This window comes from Suricata suricatta, chromosome 11, assembly GCF_006229205.1.
Source record: "Suricata suricatta isolate VVHF042 chromosome 11, meerkat_22Aug2017_6uvM2_HiC, whole genome shotgun sequence".
Lineage (NCBI taxonomy): Eukaryota > Metazoa > Chordata > Mammalia > Carnivora > Herpestidae > Suricata > Suricata suricatta.
In genome coordinates this window covers 35,556,140-35,574,673 of record NC_043710.1, presented here as the reverse complement: position 1 = coordinate 35,574,673, position 18,534 = coordinate 35,556,140, and positions in this window count along the sequence as shown.

Sequence of the window (18,534 nt, the reverse complement as noted above, 5' to 3'; positions counted from 1 at the left end):
GTGGAAAGTCATACATTTCTTTCTTTTTTCTTTTAAGTTTTATTTTTATTTATTTTGGGAGAAAGAGTGCAAGCAAGGGAAGGGCAGGGAAAGAGAGGGGGGTGGCATCTTTAGTCTGACAGCATGGAGTCTGATGCAGGGCTGGAACCCATGGACTGTGAGATCATGACATGAGCCAACAGCAAGAGTCAGATGCTCAACTGACTGAGCCATCAAGGCGCTCCCACTTATATCTTGCTGCAGGACTCACCGGGGTTGGTTCAAGCACAGAGTTACAGAAAACCAGCAAAATATTTTCCATCACTGTATAGCCCAAAAATTGTTAATACATTGCCCATTCTTATCACCCAATCTTAATATCACATCTATAGTCAAGTGATAAAGATATGCCATAGCTGAAGGAAGTCTTCAAGAATGTGTTTTACCTCCAATAACAAACCCAAAGGAAAAATTTTAAAAATGTAAACAGCACACATCATAATTTGAATGAGAACATAGCTTGTGAACACCACATTACATACATGGAGTATACATTTGGATATCTTGATACCTACAGAAACATAGAAATATGGCCAGAACACATATTGCTGTCTTAGCAATGTCAGCTCTCTGACGAATCGAGCCCTACAGAATGTTTACTTACTCTTCTGTGTCAGACACAGGATCTACAATACCACATAAAATGGACACCTTTCCTGTCTTCCCAGGGCAGAAACATTAAAGACATAATTACAAAAATGGTCATTGAATTTATGTGACATGTGTATGAAAAACTCTGAGTATATTTATAATCTTCTAAATGTGTGAATTCCTTCTGTAGGCTCACCCTCAGACCTTTGACTCTTGTGCAGTGAGTTTGATTATGTAGTTTCCTGGTGGATAGCAGTTCAAAAATTGAAGTAAGAGAGAGTATAACCAGAAGAGATCTGCTGGAGGCGCGCATGTGACAATAAATAATATAAGTGAGAGCAGACAACTCACAACAATGTAGAAAAGACATAGAACTGTGGCTTAGTTCAAAAATTCAATATTTTTCCAATTTGTATCTTTATGTATGTGACATTTTTTTAAAAACAAGCCTTCCTTGACAGTTCAAACAATAAAATGCACAAATGTAGGGCAAAACCTGATGAATCTGAAAGAATTTTCCTCAGCAATCTTAGGGTTCATCATTTTTCTTAAAAATAACTACAAAAATGGATACCATTGTGCCATTAGAGTTTCAATTCAGTCCAGCAATCTTTATAAGATTACTACCACGAGGGGCACTTGGATGGCTCCATTGGTTAAGAGTCCGAATTTGGCTCAGGTCATGATCTCAGGTTCATCAGTTCGAGCCCTGCATTGGGCTCTGTGCTGACAGCTCAGAACCTGGAGCCTGCTTCCGATTCTATGTCTCCCTCTCTCTCTGACCATCGCCTGCTTGCACTCTGTCTCTCTCTCTCTCTCTCTCTCAGAAGTAAATAATAAACCTTAAAAAATTTATAAGATTACAACCATAAGAACAATACAAATAAAGAATTTACACTGACAAAATAGAGAGAGAATTTGATTGAGGTGAAAACTTTATATTTAAAATTAGTTTTGCCTTTTGCTGTACATCCTTCTGCATATTAGTCATGGCCTACACTTCTAGTAGTTTCCTATTGTTTTTGTAACAAATTACCATGAATTTAGAGGTTTCAAGCATGGAAGTATATATTATGTTACAATTCTATAGTTCCTTTTTTTAAAAGTTTATTTATTTATTTTGAGAGAGAGAGAGACTGAGGGAGGGGAAGGAGGGCTGGGAGAAAGAGAATCCCAAGCAGGCTTGGTACTGCCAGCACAGGATGCAATGCGGGGCTCTGTCTCACGAACCTTGAGGTCATGACCTGAGCAGAAATCAAGAGTCAGATGCTTAACCTACTGAGCCATCCAGGTGCCCTATATGAGTTATCATTCTGAAGGTCAGAAATCGCATATAGATCTCACCAGCTAAAAACAAGCTGTTGGCATGATTGTATCTCTCTTGAGGCTCTAAAAAGAGCCCTGCTTTTTCCATCTTCTGGAGGCCACCTACTTTCCTTTTGGCTCAAGAGCCCCTTCCTCTATAGTCAAAGCCAAGAATGTTGAACCAACCCCTCTCCTTGCTCCCATCTCTCTGATTCTCTCCTCTGATTCCCTCTTCTGTTTTTAGGGGCTCTTGCTGTTCTGTGGGGCATACCTAGATAATCTAGGATAATTTCTCTATTTTAAAACAAGCTTATTAGGAACCTTACTTATTGTGCAATCTTTAATCCCCTTTGCCATATTATCTATAATGGGATTCCATAAATTGGGACCCAGGCATCTCTTGGCAATCATTATTCATCCAATCACAGGGTTCTATTTTTCTCTTCTCTATATATTTTATGATATTTTTTAAAACAGGTTGGGTCTTTTTTCCATAATATTTTATTGTCAAATTGTTTTCCATACAACACCCAGTGCTGTTCCCCTTAAGTGCCCTCCACCATCACCACCACCTCTTTCCCCCTTCCCCTTCCCCCTCAACTCTCAGTTTATTTTCAGCATTCAATAGTCTCTCAATTTTGCATCCCTCTCTCTCCCCAACTCTCTCGCCCTCCTCCGCTCCCCTTGGTTCTCCATTAAAAACAGGTTGGTTTTAAAGCTTAATGAATTTTAAGTTAAATGTTGTGTATATATAAAAAGGTGGAGGAATTGAGAAACACACATGTCCAGTTACAAAAAAATAAGTCACAAATATGTAAAGTACAGCAGAGGGAATATAGTAAATAACACTGTAATAACTTTGTATGGTGACAGGCAGTAACTAGACATCATGCTGATTACTTTGTAATGTATATAAATGTCCAATCACTAGGTTGTACACCTAACCAAAGTGATATTGTATGTCAACTATCCTTCAATGATAAAATAATATTTATATTTAAGTTGAATTTATAACATCATTTGCCTTTTGAATTTATGAGAAAATGTCTATAGGACACATCTAGAATGTTTAAAAAACGGTATGCTTTTAAAATGATTTTCTTCACTAAAAAAAAGATTTATTCACCAATTCAAATGAGGAACTTGGTAAGAATGATTAATAATAATAGCATTTACTGTTTATTGAACAGATACACTAGACTCAGTATTAGGTTCATTTCACACATTATTTCTAATCCTCACAACAGTCATACGATTGAAGATTTAAAATTTTCATTTATAGATGTTGCGATTGAAAGCAAGAAGAACCAAATAACACAATCTAACAATGGCACAATTTAAGCAGCAGAGACTGAATCTGGGCTTCAATTTCTACAGTCTTTTCACTCCTACACATCCTGTTGCTTTCTTGTAATATGAAAAAAACTTTTTATTTTAACCTACTGAAATTTACCTTGTTTTGGGAGTTTAACACAGTCTATTCAGACAGATAAGCTTTGCAGATTTAAAAAAATGTTATTTTAAATATAATCATATGTAATTTGTTGATGCATAGGTATATAGTGGTAGTAATACTTATTTTATGCGCAAAAAGGGAGTAAAACCAATGTAATTTAAAGGAAGATGTGCCAATATACAGGTGAAGCATCCAGTTAATTTCAGGAAATAGGTATTTTTGAGGAAGTTTCAAAAGGATGAAATGGAATTTCACTTAAACAGATTGGTGCTTGGAAGAGTTGTAGGAAGATAGACTGGATTCCAGGAAGAGGGATCACCAAAAACAAATGTGAAACTGTGAGACCTTTAAGATATATTTAGGAACATTTTGGCTGACACACAGGTTGAATGGAATGAAAATAAGGATTGGGAAGCAGAGTAGAGACACATTGCTCAAGAGATTACACTAGTAAGGTAAGGTTTTTACACTTAATTTAATAGACATTTGGGGTCCTGGAAGGCCTTTGGGTTAGATATTACATTGGGTTATATATTATATTACCTATGAAATATATTGTATATATTAAAATTAAAGATTCTGGAGTTTTCTCTAAAAAAAAACGTTTTCTTTTTTTCTTTCTTTTTTCTTTATTTTTCAAGGCAGGGAGGGGCAGAGGGAGGAGAAGAGAGAGACTCCCAAGCAGACACTATGCTCAGCATGGAACCTGACCTGGGGCTCAATCTCACACCATGAGATTATGACCTGGGCTAAAATCAGGAGTCAGACGCTTACCTGACTGAGCCACCCAGGCACCCCTCTCTTTTTCTCTTGAGACATCCTTCCACTCTCCCAAGACAGAGGCTTTCAACTTTATCTCATTTTTTTCTTATATGATGCCACAATTTGTTTGTATTCATGATGATGTTTAGTCAGCAAAAATACTTGTGTATACTCAGAGGGAAAAAAATTAAAAGCAATCTTTCAATGTCTTATAAATATCTATTTTCATTTGGGAAAAATTGAATGTACATTTCTGAAACCAACTCATCACACTCTATAAAATAATGTCACAGGCACACACCCCCATAAGCATATTAAATATTCCATGAGTCCCCATAAAAACCTTAATATATATTTTCAATCACTGCAATGTATGTATATTTAATGTCAGGCCAAATCAAATCCCAAATATATTCTAATGATTTTGAAGATCTCAGCCATTTCAGGAAGATAGGGTATCGATCAAAGCAAAGATGAACAATATAATTTTATCATAGAAATCGTACTGATCTGGAGAATATCAGTAGGAGCTAAATTGATAGTTTAGAAAAGTTACTTCCAGCTAAAAAACTCATTATTGCAATGCCTTGAAAAATCATTAGGATTATTATCATTTTTTTGAAAATGCCTATCAAGTTTCTTTAACATAAGCACCCAAAAGATTCTAGATTCTTATTCAATATATGTCAAACCCTTTATCTAATCTGTTACCCACCTGCCATAAGTTGTAAGATATATTCATACTGCAATGCAATTTTTGACCTTTCATGTTGATATCATTTTGCCAGGTTTTCTGGCACTGTGAGAGGTAGAGGTCTGAGGAGCCATTTTTTCCTGGGACAGCTAATGCAATTATATATGGATATGACTGAATACAGAATATCTCACTAAAACCAAATTAAAAGTATCTCCAGGCCAATCTTCCCTTAGCTGGATATCAAAAGTGCCTATGTGGTCTATAAAGTAATGCGACTGGCACAAGAGAAGTTGAAGTGGAAATAAAAAGCAGTCATAATTGATAGCAATTAAAATATTTTATAATTTGCAGATTTGACAAAAACATAAGACCACGTACACACATTTTCTTTAGAGCACCACCGAGGACCTTAGACAAGGTCTATGCAAGGGGCATCTGGTTGGTTCAGTCAGTAAAGCATCTGATTTCTGCTCAGGTCATGATCTCACGGTTTGTGGGATCAATCCCCAAGTCGGGCTCTGTGCTTACAGCTCAGAGCCTGGAGCCTGCTTTGGATTCTATGTCTTTCTCTCTCTCTGCCCCAACCCCCACACTCTCTCTTTCAAAAGTAAATAAACATTAAAAAATTTTTCTAATTAAAAAAAAGTCTGTGCAAGTGAGGATCTCTGGAGCTATGTTTCATTAGTTTCATGGTTTATATGCAGAACATTTTCTATACCATATAATTTTTCAAATATCAGCACTCTATGTCTGTTGTGGTAATTTTATTGTTCATGTATATTTTATGGTAATCCTACTGTAAATTCTTTGATAAATCAGGTGGTATATAAATTATGAATTAAAGCACAAATAGGACTGGGGGTCAGAGGCTTTGCCACTCACTAGCTCTATGACATTAGGTTACTACTCAGTGTCTCTGGGCTCCAAGTTCCTAAACTCAGTGGTATAAGGCCAATTAAGTCTGAATAGAAGGTTATGTGGTAAATGGGGTGACCTCAAATGGCCTAACCACAAGTTGTCTCCCCACTCTGCTCTAGAAGGCGAGACCCCGCTGGCCATCACCTGCCTCATCAAGGGGCCCAGGCACAGTTCCTATTTAACCCTGAGTAGTGGTGTCAGTCTAAGAAGCCAATCAGTTCCTCACATGGACACCAGGGGTCACGTCACTTTCCTGAGACCATTACTTTACAAATAAAGAAGCAGAGTAGATAGTCTGAAAAAAAATAACCTGAGCTGAAACAGAACCAATAACAGAGCAAGCCATGCATGAACTCCCCCCCCAAAACCACTTTTCCATCATTTTGGAACAGATTTCAGGTTATAATGAACATCAGGGCACAAGTAACAGTGTGAGCAGACCTAATTTTCTCAAGGGGAGCAGTGAGATTTACTTCTTCTCTCTGTCGATACCCACTGCCAGCCCTGCCCACCCAGTCGGGCTGTCTCTTCCAGACTCTGCTGAGACCTTTCCCGCCCAGCCCACTCGCCCTTTCCACCAGGGCCGGATCTCCCGTAGTGGCACCCACGCCACACCGCACAGGTGACCTTCTTGTCACCCTCCCCTTCTCCCTGGAAGGAGCACGTGACTTCAAACCGCTCTGGGTCTTTCTCATCCATCTCAGCCAGGAGACCGCAGGTAGGACCCCCTGAGCCTGCTCTACAGATGTTCATCCGGATCAGCGATCGTGGACCAACATTCTGTGAGATTATTTGCTAGAAGAGTCCATGAAAAGCTGAGGGGCCTATTTTCTGCAAAGGCAAACTGGAGAGCAGTTTCTGCAAAAGCAAACACAGGGACTTTCCTTTGCATGTTCTTTGTCTGCAGCCTCCTGAGATGCTGGAATCTGTCTTGAAATGAAGGAGCCTCAGCAGGAGTGCTGCCACTTTCCTTAGAAAAAAAAATCACAAAGAAAATGGGGTTTGAATACTTGACTTTTGCTGTTCTTCTTTTTTTAAGATTTTTTTTCTTAATGTTTATTTATTTTTGAGAGAGAGAGACAGAGACAGAGAGTGAGCAGGGGAGAGGCAGAGAGAGAGGGAGACACAGAATCTGAAGCAGGCTCCAGGCTCTGAGCTGTCAGCCCAGGCTGGAACCCATGAACCATGAGATCATGACCTGACCTGAAGTGGGATGCTTAACCCACTGAGCCACCCAGGCACCCATGCTGTTCTTTTTATTTTTTATTTTTATTTCCTCTTTAATGAGTAGAGTAACTATTACATGCATCAAAGGACAGGATGAAATTGGGGCAACATACACTCTCTTATATTAGTAAGATGCTCCAATACTAGAAGACTCTTAAAAGCCTCTGGCTCTTGATGAGCAGGTGAGGGGGAAGGGCAGAGCTGAAAGGAAGCAGAGGACCCTCAAGGCCATGTGGGAGAGACGTCAGGAAGCAGCAAGATATTAGAATTGCAGGGACCTAGAGGAGCCAAATGGAGGATCAAAGCCAGTGAGACAGGATGGTGGGAATTCTTAGGTGGGGATGTACACGAATTTGAAAAAGTTATACATAATGTTACAACACTATTCTATGTATGAGAAACAAAGAAATGCCTTATTCACAGAGATTTCTTGGCTGAAAAATCAGAAGTTACGAAAGTATTAGACTGTTTTAGAGAATCTGTGTATTTAATTAAAATATCTAAATAAATCCTTTGATTCAAAACTGCCACAATTGATTATATTTGCTTGCCCTTAATTCTTTAGCATAATGGGGAAAGTTATAATGCATTGTTATAAATACCACACAACGGCTTAGCAGTGAACTTGTGACATGTGCAGGAAGGTATAATTGGGCTTTTTTTTTGGTAAGAGAAAGAAATAATGAAGGAAGAAAGGCCAAGAGGCTTTTGAGTCCTTATACTAAACTAGCACCTTTTGTACCTTTTAATTAGCCAGGTGGATGTTGATTATATTAATAGAATTAATTGAACAGATGAGAAAGGCAATTGTTGAGACATGCTTGGAATATGTCTTTTTGAAGAGTATGATTTTTAACAACAGATTAACATCTGTGTATACTGAAATAATTCTCTGTAATTATGAACAAAGCTGAACGCTTACTTGTTTTTCTTCTTTTTCTTTGGGACTAGGGGTACAATGTAACATAGTGTTAAGACTTTAGTCTCCAGTGAGATTACTTGGTTGGAAACTGATTTCTGCAACTCATCTGCTCTGTGACCTTGGTGACGTCACTTCAATTTTCTAGGTCTCAGTCTCCTCATAGGTAAAAATGAAGAAATCTAAAAATGTTTTAGTAGAGGGCATAAAACAATAAAGCTCTCAATAAATGTTAAATGCTTTATAATTGCGTTTGTGCCAAGGACTTGGAGAACGTATTGTACCTTACCTTTTGTCTGACCTCGTACAAGCAATTTTGCCATATAGTGTGAAATTCATTTCAAATAACAAAGCCTGGGGTATGAGTTCAGGATTCCCTGTTCACTGCCGGATTCCCTGTTTACAGCTTAAAGTCTCAGATTTCTTGGTTGTTCAATAAAAACAAAATAATATTTTGGGCAAGATTTTTTTGGTAAAAATTTAATGATTCATAAATCATCTGTCACAAGGGGCATTTATGTACCCTTCCTTTTCTTGAGTCTTTCCTAATTTTTACTGTTGAAACATACTACTCCTACATTTTAGCAAGCCTCATATGCAAACAGAATTGGAAATGAATTCAAAATACACCAATCTGTTCAACTTTTCTTATTTATTGTTTGAAGAAAGTTGTAAGGCACAATGACTTTGAATGCCCTGTTACATGCAAAAAAGCATTTTGCAATGCTTACTAAATTATATTACTTTTTTTAAGGGGACATTTCACCAAACTAATTTTTATCATGCTTTCCATTCAGAAATATCAATCCTACATAAGGCTGTATTTGGGAAAGAGGAAGAATTTAGACTTCCTTATCAAGCTTATAGTACTCAGAATTTTAAAGTTTGAAATTGAATTCCAAAATATTTAGTAAACTTTGAACAATTCTAGTTTATTAAATGATGATGAATATCAAATGATGTAGAGAGACAACAAAGAGAAGCCTGAAAGAGAGTTCCCATTGGACCTGCCCAAATATTTACAGACTCCTTGGAAGAGATAGTTTTTGAGATGAGACACAAAAGCAAAACAGGGTGATTAATAGTAATCTGGGGTGGAGGATAGATAAGACAAAGTTACGATTTAGCTTGTTTACTAGTGCTGTGTAACAAAACATGCAAAATTTAGTGGCATGCTCATAGACTCTGTGGGTCAGAAATTTATGTGGTGGTTTGTCTTTGTTCCATAACAGGAGTCTGGGTGACATCATGACTAGGGCCAGAAACCATCAGGAACTTTGTTCACCCATGTATTTGGCACATGACCAGAGTTACTAGAAGGCTGAGTTTCTTTGGAGCTCTGAATTGGAATACCTATACCTTGGGTCATGATGTGGGCTGGGTTTCCCAAGCATGATGGTTGGATTTTGAGAAAAATTTCCCAAGAGCAAGTGGCCCTAGAGAGCAAGATGGCATGGCATGCCCTTTTCTCTCTTAGACTCAGAAGTTTCACAGTGCTCCTTTTAGTGCATTCTACTCCTTACTTTGCATAGAAGTGAATTTTGTCAATAGGTTTATTTCTTTTTAAGGCAAATAGCATGATTATAGCAAGGCTTTTCTATGGCTCTTTCATATAGAAATCACCTGTGATCTTCATTAAAAATCAGATTCTCTGGATATCCCATAACTTCTTTAAAATATTAAAAGACAAGAGTCTTTACATTCAAATTAAATTACATTTGCCAAGCTTAGCTTTGACAGTAGGAGTTTTTCCCTGTCATTACTTAGTTATAATTCTGGAAATGGATCAGAGAATCAGAGAATCTTAAAACTTCAAAGAACATTGGGAATCATCAATCTGGTCCTTGTATCTTACGCTGTAAGGACAATAAAAATCAAAGCAGTTAAATGACTCACCCAAAACCATAGAGGGAATTAACAGTAGAGCTTCTAATTCTAAAACTTTTTCAATGAGTACCTTTGTCTCTTCTTCCAGTCTTTCTCATGTTTCATTCCCCCAGCTCCCAAACTTTTCTGTCATTAAAAAGAAACCCTTTTTGTCAAACTGGAAACATCCTTTCTCATCAAACTGTAAAGAGCACAGTTTTAATATCACAGTCTGACAGAGTTAAAGAAACTCATTACTGTGGCCTTTTCGTAAATGTTTACATGGAAGATGGCTGTCAGGGTTTGACAGTTGATGTAAGGTTTCACGTTTCAGACAGATTGGGATGGCAAACAGTTCTTCATCATTTTATTGTTAACAATTTGCAGATTATGTGAATAACACCGGAGTTAGTTAGCATTTTACTCATTATGTAGAATAGTTAAGCAGAGAGAAAAAGCACTCGCTGATAATTTAAGTATTTTATGCAGGTGCCTAAGTAAAATTTATTTCCTTTTAAGATGACAGTAGAAGAAATTTGCTTATTGTCTAATAACTTTCATCTCTTGAACTTTACTTTTGTTTTAAAATAATTTTATAACACATCTGTGATGATCATCAAGTCATATGTTATTTTAAGTTGAAACAAACTTAACTAAAACTTTGGTTTCAGCAACAAGGGTTAAATTATAAATGAAATAATTTTTATAATTCTTTCTCATCTGTTGACTGGTTGATTTATTGGTTGATCCAATAACTAGGTGTTGAGTTCCAGTGACATGCTAGGGACTGTGATAGGAATTGAGGATAGTCAGTGCCCTTAAGTACCTCAAATACTCTTCATACTTTTCTGCGCTGGGAACAGAGAAAAAGAAAAGATGCTTGACTTGAGCCATTAGAAACATGGATTAGTGACCTGGAAAAACCAGGAAGGGGACAAGAAAGGATCCTTCCTTCTTCTCCTGAATCATGCCTAGATTTCTCTATGGAAAATCTACTGCTAATCATAGATATCTTTCTTTTTGTGTTTAGAATATTTGTTGGTACAAATCTTTCATTTGGTGGTTAATTAAAGAGATAGATTTTTAAAATAGCTCTCTGTCTCTACACTCACACACACACACACACACACACACACACACACACACACACCTCCAACAACACTGAGCTCCATTGGGAAGAGAAAGAGAAAGAATGAGGGAGAATGTGTTAACTATGAGCTTTCTTCTAAATTATCTGCCAAAGTCTTTTGAGAATGTAGAAAACAAAAATTATGTTTTGAATGGTTTAACTCACACCAAGAGACCATTTCTTTTAATTCATCTTAATTCAGTAGTTCATCTTTTAAAAAAAATTTTAATGTTTATTTATTTTTGCAAGAGAGAGACAGAGATGGAGTATGTGCAGGAGAGGTGCAGAGAGAAAGGGAGTCACGGAATCCAAAGCAGACTCTAACTGGAGTTGGAGCTGGAACTCACAGACTGTGAGATCATGACCTGAGCCAAAGTTTGATGCCCAACCAACTGAGCCACCCAAGTGCCCCTTGTAGTTCATCTTTTTATTGCCTCTTTGCAAGCATTCTCAAGTCTTTACTACTTACTTTTTTTTTGTCACATTGTTCTTAGCTAACCCCCAACTCAGATTTTTAGGTCAACTATTAAAATTAGAATATTCTATAAGAAACCATCCCAAAGCACTTAAAACAATGATATTCTCATCTATTCATTTGTGGATCCCCTAGACTCTGGTGGACATAGACTGAGTATATCACTATTAGGCTTTTAGCTATAGATTCTGCCTGGGTCTGCTCTGTGTATCTCTAGCCCTCTTGAACCCACAGTTAACCAAGCTGTGCTTTCCCATGGAAAAGGGTGGGTGAACAAAGAACATAGCAGTTGTGAAAACATCATTAAAATCTCTGATATTGTCATATCTGTTTTCTGATTGAACAGAGTAAGTCACACGGCCATGCCCAAAATTTCAGGGGTGGATAAATACATTCTGCTTAGAATGAGGATAAATACATCTGTGGATCTATTATTCTTTGATAGGAGTGTTAAAGGATGTTAGTGACAATTCAATCTGGTATCATTATTAAGCCGTATTATCCCTCTATTCCAGTGTTGCATTGGGAAGTTAAATGGGGCCAGAGAAAAACTTCCAAACTTGCTGATTGGTCTCACTTTATATTCATGACCATTAAAGTGAAACAAGCAGTCGATACTGCTCAATAGGTCCTACATGACATCCCAGAATGTTCATTTTCCATTCTCTTCAAAATAACTTTTAAAGAGTTCTTTTTAAAATGTTTATTTATTTATTTATTTTGTGTGTGTGTGTGTGTGTGTGTGTGAGAGAGAGAGAGAGAGAGAGAGAGAGAGAGAGAGAGAGAGAATGAGAAAGAGAGAAGAAGGAGAAGGAGAAGGAGAAGGAGAAGGAGAAGGAGGAGAAGGAGAAGGAGAAGGAGAAGGAGAAGAAGGAGAAGAAGAAGAGGAAGAGGATGAAGAAGAAGGAGAAGAAGAAGAGGAAGAGGATGAAGAAGAAGAAGAAGAAGAAGAAGAAGAAGAAGAAGAAGAAGAAGAAGAAGAAGAAGAAGAAGAAGAAGAATGAAGAGTGAGGGGCATAGAGAGAATGGGGGAGGGCCAGAAAGAGGAGAGAGATAATCCTAAGCATTGACTGTGCAGAGCCAGATGCGGGGCTTGATCTCTCGAATGTTGAGATAATAACCTGAGCCAAAATCAAGAGTCAGATGCCCCATCAACTGATACTTCCAGGTGCCCCAACAATTTTTATATTCACTTGTCTCTCTCTTCAAGTGTGATTTTGGTTTGTTTTTCTCCTGTAGAAAGTAATCTAATGAGGAAAGATATCTTTGAAAGTTTTGATCACAGATGCATGTTAAGTTCCCTGAATAGTACCTTGTATATTGTGTGTACTCAATAGAAATTTTAAGGTCATAAAGATATCCCAATTTTGATTAAATAATTAATTGGCTTAATATATCATGTCGCTTGCTAGAATATAAGTTAGATTAGTGACTTTTCTTTTTTAATTAATGTAAACCTGAAACCAAAACAGTTCCTTGCATAAGGCACTCAATAAATATTTGTTGAATGAAATAACTTACAGTAGTATTGTAAATATTATCCCAAACTAAGAAAAGCCAGTGTCTGAGATTTATTTACTGCAGGTTAAGGTGACACAAATTAGAAAGAATATGTTTTTATTATATTATTTATTGGAAAACCAGTAGCTTGTTTCAAACTAACAGGTCATTTACATACCATAATTCTATAGTCGTTTTTATGATATAACTTTATTTTCTATCAAGAATGTCACTAACACCAAATACAAAAGGCAAAAATGTAGTCTGCACGTAATGTGTAATTTTGCTTTATTATGTTCCTCCAGCTCAAATAAATTGCTTTCAAAAAGTGTATTTATAAATGTATTAACATATTAGATGGAATGAAGTTAATTGCTGAGACATAATGGGTATTAAATTTAGAAATGTGGAATAAAGCAGGACCAGAAATAATGTGTCTTACATTTTTGATGATTACTCACCTTGTTAAGTTGTCGCAAGCAAGAAACTGGGGCCAGTGATTAATGACCAGCAGTCTGCCGGGTAATTTCTTGGGTGGCATTTCATTTGGAGAATCAGTAATGAGAATGTTGAACTAAGAAGGGGCATGGATGGAAACTTGGAGTTACTTTTGATCCAATATTGTCCTTTCCTTTGATGTTTACAAGCAATATTTCACATAGGTCATTATCTTACATTACATTACATTAATATCTTGCATTAACACATAATTCAAGTATGTTTATTGGTTGCCTACACTTTGCCAGATATAAGTCTGGGAATCGGGGATATAACAATAGATAAGATACGGCATTTTCCTTGTAAGAATTCACTAATGCAGGAAGACAAATAAGTACATTAAGTCATATTTCAGTATGATAGGTCTGGTGATAGGAACTCAAGACAGCGCTGAGAGAAAGTTAACTCTCTGAGACCTTGACAGCAGTTCTACTGTTAGACTGAGGATTCAAACGGGGTCATTTACGGTGTGTTTAAGGCTACCAGGTGTATAAAGCATAAGGCAACACTATCATAGAATAAATCACAGAAGAGACATGAATCTAGCTTCTTCATGTTAATGATTATAAAACTGAAGGCCAGAGAAGGTGTAGGATTTAGTCCATATCATGCGGAGATCTTGAAATGAAGTCTGGACTTAGAACTCCTAACTGCCAGTTTTTTCTCATTTCTGTTGTACAACACTTCCCTGCAAATGAAGAAAGATGCCATTTGTTTTGTTCACTTGTAGTTGACACTATTTGCTTCCCTAAATTTAGATATGTACTTGTTTAATAACAAAGCCTGTATTTTGTTTTTGTCAAAAAATTTTATAAAATACTGATTAGTTCAAGAAAATATGGCAATCCACCTCTCTCCCCCTTTTGTGCCCCCTGCGATGTAGCAGAAAGACTGCTGGAAGGGACTTATTGGGAATGTTTTCTCACCAATTAAAGAGAAACAACAAAGGAAACCATTTTCTCTTACTGACAGAATTTGTGTAGGCTTGTAGTGCCCAGTGTTTAGTCAATAGGTTATGACCCAGAGAAGAAGTGAGCTGACACACTGAAGATGGGAGAGAAGGAATATGAAAAGTGCTGTGTCCTCCAGGACACTAATAGGCCGTTGTTGGCTTAAGCAACCCTGGAGGAGTTGTCCTTTCTAAGAGACTTTGTTAGTGACATGATTAATCTTCCCTATGGTTTAAACCAAATGAATTCAAATGCAGTGCTGCTTCAAATAACTCATTCGAAGATACGCCTCATTCTGGTCACTAATCCAGAAAATGCAACAGAATAGTAAAAATTTTCCCTTAATTGTCAGTTGTTTGTGTTAATTTTTCTTATTGAAGTTTGAATACATATTTTTAAATTATTTAAAATTTTTTGAAGTCATGTTCGTAAGTATGTATTTATGAGAAACAATGCAGATAGATTGCTTGTACACTTTACCCAGATTTCCCCATTTTGCAAAACTATAGTTTTGCACTATTGAACCAAGATATTGACATTGATATGGTTAAGATATGCAACAGTTTCCTCCATATGTTCCTCCCTTTATAACCACACCTGCCACCAGCCTCCTACTTTTGGTGAACGCCAATGCCTTCTCCATTTCTATAATTTTGTTATTACAAGAATATTACAGAAATGGATTATACAGCATGCAACCTTTTGGGATTGGCACTTTTTATGAAGCATGATTCTTTGGAGATTAATGCCAATTGTGTGTATCCGTAGTTTGCTCCTTTTTTTTGATGAATAATATTTCACAGTGGTGTATACTTCAGCTCGTTTAACCTCTCACCCATTGAAGGGTATCTGAGTTGTTCCTATTTTGCACTATTACAAATAAAGTTACTGTAAACATCCATATAGAAGTTTTGTGTGGACATATGTTTTTATTTCCATGCGTACATATCTGAGTTTAATTTCTGGGTTATATAGAAGTCATATGTTTAACTTAAAACAAAACAAAACAAAGCAAAGCAAAAAACTACCCCTTTTCCAGAGAGACTCTACTATTTTATATTCTCACCAGCAATGTATGAATAATCTAGATTCTCCATATCCTCACCAGCTTTTGATTTTGTCATTATTTTATATTTTAGACCTTCTCAGTGTAGTGATATCTTCCTGTGGTTTTAATTTGTATTTCCTTAATAGGTAATTAAGTTGAACATCTTTTCATGTTTTCATTGGCCATCTATACATCTTTTTTTGATGAAATGCCTGTTCAAGTATTTTCTTATTGATTTTTAATTGGCTCATCTGTTTTCTTCTGTTGAGTTTTCAGAGTTCTTTATGTATTCTAGATACAGGTCCTTTGTCAGAAATGCGGTTTCAAATATTATCTTGCAGTCAATAGCTTGTTGTTTTATAATTTCTTATAGGACTTCTTTGAACCAATGTATTTGATTCAATGTTATATCGTTTTTTTCCTTTTATAAATTGTGCTTCTGGTGTCAAATCTAAGAATATTTAGCCGAGCCTCAGATCCAGAAGAACTCATGAATTTTTGCTCTAAAATATTCATATTTTTATATTTTATACTTCAGTCCATAATGTATTTTGGCTTATTGTGTAAGATGTGCGCTAGTTAAGGTCCCTTAACCCCTTTTCAAGACTACCCAGGTACCCCAGCACCCTTTGATGAAAGAAAAATCCTTCCATTGAATTGCTTTTGCACCTGTGTCAAAATCACATTTTATGGATATATTTCCAATGGAAATACAAAAATTCTAGTTTAACTAAAATTTTTTTAAAAGAATAAAATGGAAGGATCACTCTATAATTTCAAGACTGATTTTGCAGCTAAAGTAATTAAGAATAGAGCAGAATAGAGAACACAGAAAAACACATGCTTTCAAGTTTTTCTTTCTTTAATTGTTAGAAGCTTAAGTGTAATGTGTTTTGACATGGATTAATTTGAGTTTATGTTATGTGAGATTTGCTTTGAGTTTATGCCTTTGTTTTTCTGTTGCTTTAAGATTTTATTTTTAAGTAATCTCTGCACCCATTGTGGGGCTTGAACTTACAACCCCAAGATCAAGAGTTGTATGCTCCACTGACTGAGATAGCCAAGCACCCCTGAGTTTATGCCTTTCACCAAATTTGAGGATTTTTGCTTTTTATCCTAATATTCTTTCTGCGTAACATTCTTCAATGCTTCTGAGACTTGAAATATATAACGTTTTGATCTTTTTTTTTTTTAATGTTCCACTGATTCCTCGAGGCTCTGTTTATTTGATTTTTAAGTCTGTTTTCTCTCGGTTGTTCAGATTGGATAAACTGTATTGATCTGTCCTCAGATTCACTGGTTCTCTACTGTCATCTCCATTCTACTTCTGAGCCTGCCAGGAGTGATTTTGATTTCTGTTATTGTATTTTTTCAGTTCTGCAATTTCCATGTGATTTTTAAAAATATGACTTTTATTTCTTTAATAAGATTTTCTAATTTTTCCATCTGTTTTACTGGTTCAGCCTGGTGTTATTGCAGAGATGTTTGTCCAAACCCAATAGAACTGAACCTGTCCTGGGTGGTCTTTTAATTCTAGTTTTGGGATCAGGAGACACTGGATCTAGATTATCTTTTTCTTTAGGATGGAGGTTGTTGGATGCCATTGATTGCTGTGTTTTCTCTATTCCTGAAGACTTCAAATAGTTGGAATTACTCTTTTTTTCCCCTCTCAGAATTAAGAGGAATTGAGACTAGAAGACTCAACTTAATTTCATATCTCAATTTTAGCTACAACTATACCGGAGCATTGAGTGTAGCTTATGGTTGATTTAAAATGTTTATTCAACATTCTGGAATCAAATGGTTTAACTATCAAATATCAATGTGCTCTGCAGAAAGCTCTTTGATTAGTGAATAATGATTTTAGTCCCAATTATCATACTATACTATTTAATTAGCTAAGTCTAGTGACCATCTATAAATTTCCGGACCATTGGTTAGGTTAAAAGTTAAAGAAAGGTAGGAAAGGATATTTTAATCAAAACTGAAGGTGCAAAAGATGGTTGTTGGCCTCCTAGGAATTAGGACACCTTGGCTAGTGGTGGAGATACATGACATAATGCACATAAACTATGTAGTAGGGAATCAATATATCATAGTTGCTATTATTTTCATTATTGTTGTTGCAATTAGAATCAAACCAATTCGAGTAGTGAAGCATTTAGCATTAGGGTTCTAGGTGCAGCAAAAGCTCTTTACAACTCCCAGATTTCCTCATCTGCTGCCATAATAACACCAAATTACTAGCATTAGCATATTCCAGTTACTAGAATCTGTATGAAGAACAATCTCTGAAATGTAAGTTACCATCACTTGTCAAGGGCCAAGTGGTTGATCTCTCTGGTCCCTTGCAGGTCTAAAGTTCAAGCTTCTTTGTTTCCCCCAGTTGGATTTAAAAAAGAGCAGCAATCTGACAGGTGGAAAAGATTAAAAATGAAGTCAAGGCATCCATAAATTTTCTTTGAGTGGATGGCAGCCAGAAAGATTCTGTATGTGGAATGTCAAGGGCTCGTTCTTCGGTAGTGTAAACACCCCCCACCCCTACTCAGCATATGCACATAGGCACTGCGACATCAGAGGCAAAGGCATTATGACTGGAATGACATCATCTGAAACAGTCCTTGGAGATCTCACCACAACATGACGATCATACTTTGCTTTTAGCTTCACTTGTGCTGTGCCTTGCAGGGCTCACATTCGAATAAAATAAGCATAACACTAACTTGTGTTTCACAGTTTGTATGGCAGAGCAGATTTTATGTTAATACCAGGCATGGAGGATGGCATTGTTTTGTCCTAATACATAAACATTATGTAAATGTCACATAAGCATTTTACCCTCTGAGGATGTGAAGAGGTATGTGATAAATATCTGCCCCGAATTAACATACATTAAGTTTGTATGTGAAAATAAGTTTAAGAAGCATTAAATAAGCACTATACAGCTATAATAGAGAGGGATTTTGGAGGCAGATGGACTAGGAGCTGAGACCTGATGAAACTGTTCATTACTTGCATGCATTTGGTCAAGTTTTTGGCTTTCTGGAACCTATTTTTTTCTCACAACAGATGTAATGATGCCCAATGCTCAAAGCCATGTGGCTGAAGTAAAAGAATATGAATAGAGCCCCTAACACAGGCCTTGTACATACGT